Source organism: Oncorhynchus kisutch, linkage group LG10 (assembly GCF_002021735.2).
Source record: "Oncorhynchus kisutch isolate 150728-3 linkage group LG10, Okis_V2, whole genome shotgun sequence".
NCBI lineage: Eukaryota > Metazoa > Chordata > Actinopteri > Salmoniformes > Salmonidae > Oncorhynchus > Oncorhynchus kisutch.
Window position 1 is genome coordinate 51,745,609 of NC_034183.2, and position 12,397 is coordinate 51,758,005.

The following is a 12,397-nucleotide window of genomic DNA, read 5'->3' on the forward strand; positions in this document are numbered from 1 at the left end:
GGGAAGTGCAGAAACAAATAATGAGCCTCATCAGCATTTTACTTCGTTTTAGTTCTCATGTGGGTGTCTTGAGAGTCGGAAATAAATATATTTGCCCTGCAGACCAGACATAGAAAAATAGCTGCAGTTGTGAAATTAATGGTAACTTGTGTAAATATAGGTTTAGAATCTGTGTTTGTCCTATCTATTCTCTGGTCTGTCTGACTAATTTACAGATTTGCGATTTCAGCAGCAGGTTGCAGCTGTGTAGTTGGTGAACCTTTCAAAATAACCACAAACTCCTTCATCTATATGTGCTAGTATCAAAATGATCTACACTAATTAGCCATATATTTTTACACAGTCTGTCTCTTTCACCCGCATGTTAAAGGAGAAATACAGTGGCTTCAAAAAGTATTCACACGCCTTCACTTTTTCACATTTTGTTGTGTTCCAAAGTGGGATTAAAAATGGATTTGTCATTTTTTGTCAATGATTACACAAAATGATTACTTTTTTGGAGTATTTAATGGAAAATAAAAAAACAATATATTTTGACTAGACAAGTAACCCCCTGAGTCAGTGCATGTTAGAATCAACTTTGACAGTCTTTCTGGGTAAGTCACTAAGAGCTTTTGCAAACCAGGATTGTACAATATTTGCCCATTAATCTTGAAAAAACTCTATTAGAAAAGGTGCTCTTAATGTTGTGTTGGATTTGCCCCAAACATAATGAGTGGTATTCAGGACAAAAAGGTAATTTTCTTTGCCATATTTTTTGCAGTATTACTTTTGTGCCTTATTGCAAACAGAATGCATGTTTTGGAATATTTGTATTCTGTACAGGCTTCCTTCTTTTCACTTTGTCATTTAGGTTTATATTGTGGAGTAACTACGATGTTTTCTCATATTACAGCCATTCGACTCTGTAACTGTTTTAAAGTCACCATTGGCCTCATGGTGAAATCCCTGAGCGGTTTCTTTCCTCTCCGGCAACTGAGTTAGGAAGGACGCCCATTTTTTGTCATTTGTAAACATTTCTAAAAACATAATTCCACTTTGACATTATGGAGTGTTGCGTTCAGTGACACAAAATCGAAATGTAATGCATTTTAAATTCAGCCTGTAACAACAAAATGTGAAAAAAGTCAAGGGGTGTGAATACTTTGAGGGCACTGTAGTTGTTTTACCAACTCACCTGACTACTGTGCAAGCTGCTGTCAACTCCCCATCACAACACATAACCACGCACAATCACACATATACCTGACAAGCTGGAAGTACCTTTGGCAGTGATGACAGCAGCTTTGCAGGACAGTCACAGACTTATTTCATTATTATATTATCTGCAACTCCATTGCAGAAGAAAACACCCAGAAGAAAGATCGATGTAAGGTAAGTTTGTGTGTCAACTATTTTTGTAACAGGATAAAGAGTAGCCTGTAGCCATTTTTTTTGTAGCCTTTAGCAAAAAAAATGTTGTGAGCAATATTAACTGCTGTACAGTTACAGTGCTATAAGTACTCTATGAGAGCAATGATTCTTAAGTTTTCCTTCCAAACAATCTTCTGTCTGTTGATGTGGGTCAGGTACATTTCAAATTTAAACACAACTATATGGTGACATCATCATCTGAACCTATAACAGTGAGCATCCCAGTTTGGCAGATACTATTCTTCCTTGATTGACAATGGTTTAGTCACTGAGAAGTTGTAAAGAGCCATTAACATAAACTCAGCAAAAAAATTATTGTCCTCACTGTCAACTGCATTTTATTTTCAGCAAACAACATGTAAATATTTGTATTCACATAAGATTCAACAACTGAGACATAAACTGAACAAGTTCCACAGATGTGACAAACAGAAATGGAATTTGGTGTCCCTGAACAAATGGGTCAAAATCAAACGCACAACGCACGGCGTTGAGATTGCCTGCAATAACAACAAGCTCAGTCCGATGATGCTGTGACACACCGCCCCAGACCATGAAGGACCCTCCACCAAATCGATCCCGCTCCAGATTACAGGACTCGTTGTAACGCTCATTCCTTCGACGATAAACGCGAATCTGACCATCAGCCCTGGTGAGACAAAACCGCAACTCGTCAGTGAAGAGCACTTTTTGCCAGTCCTGTCTGGTCCAGCGACGGTGGGTTTGTGCCCAAAGGCGATGTTGTTGCCGGTGATGTCTGGTGAGGACCTGCCTTACAACAGGCCTACAAGCCCTCAGTCCAGCCTCTCTCAGCCTATTGCGGACAGTCTGAGCACTGATGGAGGGATTGTGCGTTCCTGGTGTAACTCGGGCAGTTGTTGTTGCTATCCTGTACCCGTCCCAAAAGTGGGATGTTCTGATGTACCGATCCGGTGCAGGTGTTGTTACACGTGGTCTGCCACTGCGAGGATGATCAGCTGTCCGTTCTGTCTCCCTGTAGCGCTGTCTTAGGCGTCTCACAGTATGGACATTTCATTTTACATGCCTAAGGCACGTTCACGCAGATGAGCGGGGACCCTGGACATCTTTCTTTTGGTGTTTTTCAGAGTCAGTAGAAAGGCCTCTTTAGTGTCCTAAGTTTTTATAACTGTGACCTTAATTGCCTACCGTCTGTAAGCTGTTAGAGTCTCAACGACCGTTCCATATGTTCCGTATGTTCATTAATTGTTTATGGTTCATTGAACAAGCATGGGAAACAGTGTTAAACCCTCTACAATGAAGATCTGTGAAGTTATTTGGATTCTAGAGGGTCCTGAAAAAGGAACGTTTCTTTTTTTGCTGAGTTTAGTCTTGGTTACATATGAACCTCACCGTTCACTGTTGGTGAACAGGTTTTCACTTGTATTTTGTGACCATCATTTGTTTACCTTGTAAGGGACAATTGTCCTTGGCCCATTCTAAATCTATCCAGTTGTGATTTTCAAAGCGGTTCCTGTTGGTGAGATTCTTCCTAACCTCTTCTCTGCATAGGTCACAAATATTGAACTGGCCTATGTGTTGACCTATGGGCCTAGTTCAATGTTTTTGTGTGACTGGGTACGTTGTCTCACCCGTAGATCTTCGGGTAGGAGAAAATTATGGCTGGGGCAGGGGTCATGGAGATGTTTTCAGAGCAGGAGCTGACCTGCTCCATCTGCTTGGACCTGTTCAACAACCCAGTGTCGACGCCCTGTGGACACAACTTCTGCCAGGGTTGCATCGGAGGCTACGTTGCCTCCAGCTCCACCTGCACCTGCCCACTCTGCAAGCATCAGTTCCCCGAGTGGCCTCAGCTCAACATCAACCGAGTTTTCGCCCATATCACTGAGTAATTCAAAGAAGCTCGCTACACCACGGCAAATCGGCACATGTTGGACATGAAGACCCCAGGAGCCATGGCCAACAGCAACCCCTTTCTGGAGGAGATGATCAAATGTGACGTGTGCACAGGGAAGAAACAAGTGGCGATCAGCTCGTGTTTGACCTGTACGGCATCCTACTGCGAGGGCCATGTGCAGCCTCACCTGAACACGCCCTTCTACGCCAACCACCAGCTCCTGGAGCCCCGGGGAGCGCTTCGCGGCCGCACCCTGCCCACTGCACCACCGGCTTCTGGAGGTGTACTGCCGCACGGACCAGATCTGTATCTGTGTGCTGGAGGAGCACCGCACCGTGTCCGTGCAGACAGAGTCAGCAAACAGGTGAGAAGGCAAAGCAGCTTTCACATCAGGCTCTTGGAGCACACACCCCTTCAGAACTTCAATGGCCCACGCAGCTCAAAGATGCTTTTTGTGCCAAGGTTATAGTCTGAAGGCTACTTAAGGGTGTTGTGTGTTTCTTGGGGTTGGACGTGTTCCTTAAAGAAGTATAATTTCATTCTAGTTCTGTGGTTGGTGTCTGGTGTTTTATTTAGGTTACTTTTTTAAATATTACAACTTGCATTTTGATTGAACCTTTGAAAGACTGAGTAATGGCCACTAGTTTGTAGGTCATAGGGGCGTCTCAGCTTCTTGCAATGCAGATGACATAGATGACACCTTTTTGTAAACAAGCCACTAAAATCCCTTTGCAAATGAGATTTTACTCTAAAGATTGTCTGAGATGGGAGTTGATTATGTTCTTGTCTAAGCTGCATCCACATTTCTAATGTAAACCACTTGCATAGAAACAGTGACTGGGTATTTCTCTGGTTGGCTTTCAGATAACTGTAAATTCCTGAACCAAGAGGGTAAAAAAGTGATTGGGAACTGTGGAACTTTACAGATTTAGCAACACATTTCCATTCAATGACTGCATCACAATTTGACAGCTCCCGGATGCACCATATTTTAATAGTCATTAAATATAACATATGATCCTCCTTTGGCTCTGAGCAGAAAACAAAGGAACAGCTCATCGCTTAAATGTATCTGAGAAAATGGGCATCTCCCATTGAGGCCATCACTGTTTTGAAGTACTCAATTTCTTCTACTATTTCTGAGTTGACAAACGAAGGGATGCGACCTGGAATGTGTTACATAAAGCCAAGGTTTGATTTAATGCCACCTGCAGTTATGGAATGTTTACTCATGAGTAGCAATCATTGGCGGATTCCTCCTGATGACGCAGATGGAATATTTCTATTTTATTTGACAAGTCAGTTAAGAACAAATTCTTATTTACAATGACGGCCAAACCCGGACGACGCCGGGCAAATCGTGCGCCTCTCTATGGGGACTCCCAATCGCGGCAGGTTGTGATACATTCTGAATTGTAGTGAAGCCTCTAGCCCTGAGATGCAGTGCCTTCTATTGCTGTGCCACTCGGGAGCCCAAAATCATGTGATCCTTCCTTAACCTATAGGAAGACATACAGGTATTATGACTCATACTGTGGTCAAAGTCCTCAATGGTGCTAAAATGGGCTTTTGGGCACTAGAGTCCTCAATATCTCTGTCAGGCATCTGACCAAAAACATGAGCAATTTGACATGATTTAGGTCTAATCTTCTGGATAATTGGCTCAAGGCAAATGAATAACATGCACGATTTTGTTGTTGTTGTTGAGTGAATGTACTTCATTGTGTTATCTGCTGTGTGTTTGTATATGGCTATTTCAAGAGCAATGTTTTTCTATTTGCATCTAAAAATATATCTTTTTTTGCACTTCACAAAGCACGTTTTACTTAAGTGTTCCCTAAGAGCCTGTTTAAGCAGCAGCAGCAGCAGCAGCAGGCCAGCAGCCTTGTCTAGTTAGGACAAGTAGTGAACAGACATGATGCCAGATCTACTCTCAATGACACTGCATTCACATAATTGTTCTCTTTGTCTCTCATCCTCCATCTCTTTCCTGTCCTTTTGTCTGTCACACAGAAACTCATTGGGAAGACAGAACTAGAGATTCTGAACAGGATTGAGGGGAAGCGCCTCCATCTGAATGAGCTCAGGAGCCGACTGGAGACCGTCGGGGTCGGCAGCTGATTCACAGGCCCCAACGTTGTATCAACATTGTGTTAGATCTATTTGACCCCTTCCCTAAACCCCTCAACATGTCGGGCTTCATATTCATCAGATCACGCTACCACTCCCTCTAGTGTTAGGAGAACGTACCCACAACCATTACTCCCACTGCAGTGGCGATTAGCAGGTCAAGACAGTCTGTGTAGTCAACCGAAAGGATGTTTGCCATACCCCTGTTATGATACATTATGGAAAATACTCAATTAAAATGTAAAAAAAACCAACAACATTAGGTTTGAATCACACATTTTTCAGTTGGCAGAATGTTTTCTATTTGACCTGCGATCACAATAATGACCACAACTGGAGAGAAAGAAACTGACCTTAAATCAGCATCAAGGAGCAACTTAATCCTACTGTTTTTTTTTTCTAGAACTATGTACGGGGTGAGCTGTCGGAGGTGGAGCAGTTGCTGGGGGAGCTGAGTCGCTCGGTGGACAGGATCCGTGACGAGCTGGTGGGCGGGATGGAAGAGAAGCAGGCGTCTGTGGAAACAAGGGGGAAGGGGCTAGTGACACGTTTGGAGGCGGAGCTTAGCCAGCTGCTGGTGCGGCGATCCAGATTGGAAGCCCAGGTCACATCTGATGACCACATTTGCTTCCTCCAGGTATGGAGGGAATGTGTTTTAGCTGAGGCACCTTTTATTATTTGTGGGTGTCTGTTGTAACAATTGTGTGGGGTTCACACTTTGAGGGCGATGGGACCTGCACCGGGTGTGCCACATATACGTTCCAATGGCCTCTAAGTGCAAGCTATCAGAGATATTACCAGAGTCCATTCCACTCATGTTAAACTCTGAACTGTAAGTCTTTCAATTGAACATATCTGTCAATGCCTGCCTTCAAACCACTGAGTTTTGAGGAGGCGAGTGCCCCCCCCATGGGCAGACTCTGACACCCAGGAGTTGGATGCTGAGGCAGAGGTGTCGCTGCATTTCTCTCTGGGGGAGGGGAAGGTGGTTCTAGGAGAACTGAAGAAGAGTATGGCTCAAATCCGCATGGGGGAGGTGCACTCCCGAGTCTCCAGTGAGTAGCACCATCACTTTCGTTGTTTAAAACAATCCTCTAATCACCGTAGTCATATCATAATGTATTATCCTTTTCAAAACATTATTATTTTGTAAAGTCATAAGTTGTTCATAAGTTGTTCCCCTACTGTGATTTTCTCATAAATTACTGAGTTGATGATACATATTGAGACAGGAATTCTGCTGAGTCACTCTGAAAGTCAGCCTAGTCTGCAAGCAGTCAAAATACCATTCCAACTCAAATACCTCATGCCAATAGAACTCATTCCTTCCGTCATCCATTACTGTGGTGCAACATCGGCTTGGCAAAGAATGAGTCATTGACAAAAGTGGGTTGTAAAAAATACCAGGAGGAACATGAACACACAAGAAAGGAAACACAACCTATCACACCTGGCCCGATAAAGTAGAATGCACTGTATGTTGAGGACTGACCTATTTGTTTTTTTAATATAACACAGTACGCGTGTGTTACAGTTACTTCCCTACGGGAGAGCGACAGTACGACCAGTGTACAGACACTACGGACCACTAAGAGTCAGTGGTCTCTACGAGGTGGGCCAATTTAAATTGCGTCATATAAACAAGTCAAATGAGGCTCAGTAGTGTGTGTGGCCTCCACGTGCCTGTATGACCTCCCTACAATGCCTGGGCATGCTCCTGATGAGGTGGCGGATGGTCTCCTGAGGGATCTCCTCCCAGACCTGGACTAAAGCATCCGCCAACTCCTGGACAGTCTGTGGTGCAACGTGGCATTGGTGGATGGAGCGAAACATGATGTCCCAGATGTGCTCAATTGGATTCAGGTCTGGGGAACGGGCGGGCCAGTCCATAGCATCAATGCCTTCCTCTTGCAGGAACTGCTGACACACTCCAGCCACATGAGGTCTAGCATTGTCTTGCATTAGGAGGAACCCAGGGTCAACCGCACCAGCATATGGTCTCACAAGGGGTCTGAGGATCTCATCTCGGTACCTAATGGCAGTCAGGCTACCTCTGGCAAGCACAAAAAATGCCACCCCACACCATGACTGACCCACCGCCAAACCGGTCATGCTGGAGGATGTTGCAGGCAGCAGAACGTTCTCCACAGCGTCTCCAGACTCTGTCACGTCTGTCACATGTGCTCAGTGTGAACCTGCTTTCATCTGTGAAGAGCACAGGGCGCCAGTGGCGAATTTGCCAATCTTGGTATTCTCTGGCAAATGCCAAACGTCCTGCACGGTGTTGGGCTGTAAGCTCAACCTCCATCTGTGGACGTTGGGCCCTCATACCACCCTCATGGAGTCTGTTTCTGACCGTTTGAGCAGACACATGCACAATTGTGGCCTGCTGGAGGTCATTTTGCAGGGCTCTGGCAGTGCTCCTCCTGCTCCTCCTTGCACAAAGGCGGAGGTAGCGGTCCTGCTGCTGGGTTGTTGCCCTCCTACGGCCTCCTCCACATCTCCTGATGTACTGACCTGTCTCCTGGTAGTGCCTCCATGCTCTGGACACTACACTGACAGACACAGCAAACCTTCTTGCCACAACTCGCGTTGATGTTCCATCCAGGATGAGCTGCACTACCTGGGCCACTTGTGTGGGTTGTAGACTCCGTCTCATGCTACCACTAGAGTGAAAGCACCGCCAGCATTCAAAAGTGACCAAAACATCAGCCTGCAGAACCACTCCTTTATTGGGGGTGTCTTGCTAATTGCCTATAATTTCCACCTGATGTCTATTCCATTTGCACAACAGCATGTGAAATTTATTGTCAATCAGTGTTGCTTCCTAAGTGGACAGTTTGATTTCACAAAAGTGTGATTGACTTGGAGTTACATTGTGTTGTTTAAGTGTTCCCTTTATTTTTTTGAGCAGTGTATACACACACACACACAAACACACACACACACACAGTACCAGTCAAATGTTTGGATAAACCTACTCATTCAAGGGTCTTTCTTTATTTTTACTACTTTCTAGATTGTAGACTAAATATTTGAGATTCTTCAAAGTAGCCAGCCTTCGCCTTGTCGACAGCTTTGCACACTCTTGGCATTCGCTCAATCATCTTCATGAGGTAGTCACCTGGAATGCATTTCAATTGACAGGTGTACCTTGCTAAAAGTTACTTTGTGTAAAAGACCAAGTCCATATTATGGCAAGGACAGCTCAAATAAGCAAACAGTCCATTACTATAAGACATGAAGGTCAGTCAATCCGGAAAATTTCAAGAACTTCGAATGTTTCTTCAAGAGCAGTCGCAAAAATCATCAAGAGCTATGATGAGGCCTCCCGGGTGGCGCAGTGGTTAAGGGCGCTGTACCGCAGCACCAGCTGTGCCATCAGAGACCCTGGGTTCGCGCCCAGGCTCTGTCGTAACCGGGCGCGACCGGGAGGTCCGTGGGGCGACGCACAATTGGCCTAGCGTCGTCCGGGTTAGGGAGGGCTTGGTCGGTAGGGATGTCCTTGTCTCATCGCGCACCAGCGACTCCTGTGGCGGGCCGGGCGCAGTGCGCGATAACCAAGGTTGCCAGGTGCACGGTGTAGCCTCCGACACATTGGTGCGGCTGGCTTCCGGGTTGGATGCACGACGTGTTAAGAAGCAGTACGGCTGGCTGGGTTGTGTATCGGAGGACGCATGACTTTCAACCTTCGTCTCTCCCGAGCCCGTACGGGAGTTGTAGCGATGAGACAAGATAGTAGCTACTACAACAATTGGATACCACGAAATTGGGGAGAAAAAGGGGTAACATTTAAATAAATAAATAAATAAGCTATGATGAAACTGGCTCTCAGGAGGACCGCCATATGAAAGGAGGACCCAGAGTTACCTCTGCTGCAGAGGAGTTACCAGCCTCAGACATTGCAGTCCCAAATAAATGCTTCACAGAGTTCAAGTAACAGACACATCTCAACATCAACTGTTCAGAGGAGAGTGAATCAGGCCTTCATTGTCATATTTCTGCAAAGACGGCACTACTAAAGGACATAAATAAGAAGAGACTTTCTTGGGCCAAGAAACACTTGCAAATGTGGAAACCTGTGGAAATCTGTCCTTTGCTCTGAGTCCAAATTTTTGATTTTTGGTTCTAACCCCCTTGTCTTTGTGAGACGCAGAGTTGGTGAATGGATGATTGCCGCATGTGTGGTTCCCACGTTGAATGGAGGAGGTGTGATGGGGCACTGTCTGTGATATATTAAGAATTCAAGGCACACTTAACCAGCATGGCTACCAAATCATTCTGCAGCAATACGCCATCCCATCTGGTTTGTGCTTAGTGGGACTATCATTTGTTTTCAACAGGACAATGACCCAAAACACACCTCCAGGCTGTGTAAGGGCTATTTGACCAAGAAGGAGAGTGATGGAGTGCAGCATTAAGCCATTACAGCATTAAGTCTTCTTGGGTATGACGCTACAAGCTTGGCACACCTGTATTTGGGGAGTTTCTCCCATTCTTCTACTCTCAATCTATGTCAGGTTGGATGGGAAGTATCGCCGCACAGCTATTTTCAGGTCTCTCCAGAGATGTTTGATCTGGTTCAAGTCCAGGCTCTGGCTGGGCCAATCAAGGACATTCAGAGCCACTCCTGCATTGTTTTGGCTGTGTGCATAGGGTCGTTGTCCTGTTGGAAGGTGAACCTTTGCCCCAGTTTCAGGTCCTGAATGCTCTGGAGCAGGCTTTCATGAAGGATCTCTCTGTACTTTTGTTCCGTTCATCTTTCCCTAGATCCTGACTAGTCTCCCAGCTGAAAAACACATCCCCACAGCATGATGCTGCCACTACCATACTTCACTTTAGGGAAGGCGCCAGGTTTCCGCCAGACAACTCTTGGCATTCAGGCCAAATATTTGAGTCTTGGTTTCACTCAACCAGAGAATCTTGTTTGTCATGGTCTGAGAGTCTTTTGGGTGCCTTTTGGCAAACTTCAAGCAAGCGGTCGTGCCTTTTACTGAGGAGTGGCTTCAGTCTGGCCACTCTACCATAAAGGCTTGGTTGGTGGAGTGCTGCAGAGATTGTTGTCCTTCTGGAAGGTTCTCCCATCTCCACAGAGGAGCTCTGTCAAAGTGACCATCAGATTCTTGGTCACCTCCCTGACCATGGTCTTTCTCCCCCCCGAATGCTCAGTTTGGCCAGGTGGCCAGCTGTAAGAAGAGTCTCGGTGGAAGAAGTTTGGAACCATTTAAAAAATGGAGGCCACTGTTCTTAAGGGACCTTCAATACTGCAGAAATTGTTCGGTACCCTCCCCCAGATCTGTGCCTCGACACAATCCTGTCTCGGAGCTCTCTAGGGCTTGGACTCAAAACCTTTTTTTTTTCATTCTGTACTCACACATACTTCCATTTTAAACATGTCTAAATGTTTCTTCTCCCCTCAGATCTAAAAAAAGATAAAATCAGGTATGTCTGTCTGCACTCTTGGAGCTCTTCACGCCAAAGATGATTTTTTGTCTTAAGGTCTTGAACCCTGATGACCACATTTGCATGCTCGTCCCCACTGAAACTTTTGTCTGTATCACTTTCTTAGTTTCTTTGTGTCTTTTCATCTCAGGTGAACATGGGTGAGAATAAAGACTGGAAGGTGGGTGTGGTGTGGGAGTCAGCCCAGAGGAAAGGGCTGTTTGACATGAGCCCTAATAGCGGTTACTACGCCCTCTGGTGGGGGTACACCCACCTGCGCGCCCTCACCAAGGTTAAGGCATCGGTGCGCCTCCCCAGAGTGGATGTCTTCCTGGATTGTGAGGGTCAGGTGACCTTCTATAACATCAAGACTAGCTCGGCGGTGTACCGCTTCAGCGTGGCCGAGTTCTCTGAGAGGACGTTTCCTCTGCTGGGGACAGGGAGGTGCCCCTGGCTCTCAAGATCACAGTGTGCTTGAGTGAGAGGATAGGTTGAGATAGATGTGTGTGATTATGAAAGTAAACGTGTTTTAGGGTGAATTTGCTTGATGAAAGTGTGGTTAGCTTGGATGAGTCATAGCGAGGAAGTTTGATTAGGTGATGTATTAAATATTTTAAGGTGAATGTGCTCAAAGATGAATGTGATGCAATTTAATAGTGGGTGTGGGATTGTGAGACTGATGGAGGGAGGGAACAAAGAGAAATGGAGGCATATGAAGTGAAAATAAGTTGGAGAGAAGTCTCATCTCTACATTTTGCCTGTGACCTCCAATTCAACTGTTGGCATTATGTCCAGTACCCATTGCTCACACACTGGTTCACAATGTACTCATTCACTGAAAGGCAGGTGATGGGACTAAACACGTGTGGAATCTTGGAATTACTTCATGGTCACAAATCAGTAAGTCATGAAATCACAATGGTACACTTATGTCACAATTTTCTAATATTTGTGTCAAAATGGTTTAGCCTAAGGTTCTTATTTATCTTGGTGGATAGGTCCTGTTGAGGATCTCTTGCATTGTTCAATGTTTCACATTAACTCAGGGTTTCACAAATTTTTTTTCTTCTTCCAAGTATGCACTACACAGCTGATTCAAATCAACTAATCAAGCGTTGATCATGTCCTACAGCTGTGTTGTGGTAGGGGAAATGCTGCACAAAATACCTTTGTTCTATACCTGGAGTTGAATTTTGTTCTGTTTGCAGCATTGTGTAATGCATTCATGTGCTACCATTGTCAGAGAATTATGGTAGATGATCATAGACATTTGATGAATCACCATCCTTACACAAATCAAGTAGAAGGCTGTGAAAGATATGAATATCTTGTGTGGCTATTTACAGCCCTTGACAGTGGCTTGACACTGTGATTGGGAGTCCCAGAGGGCGGTGCTAGGCCCGTCATTGTAAATAAGAATTTGTTCTTAACTGACTTGCCCGGTCAAATAAAAAACATCACTACAGCTACAAAAAGTGCTGTTGATTCCAGCCACGAGAGGGTGCTGGAGTACAAGATCAGCCTTTTCCTCATCCC

At 45.1% G+C, this 12,397-nt stretch overlaps 1 pseudogene; it reads left to right on the forward strand.

Moving 5' to 3' along the window:
• The first annotated feature begins 3,050 nt into the window (after window positions 1-3,050).
• LOC109897278 (E3 ubiquitin/ISG15 ligase TRIM25-like) lies at window positions 3,051-11,339 on the forward strand (annotated as a pseudogene).
• Window positions 11,340-12,397: the final 1,058 nt, after the last annotated feature.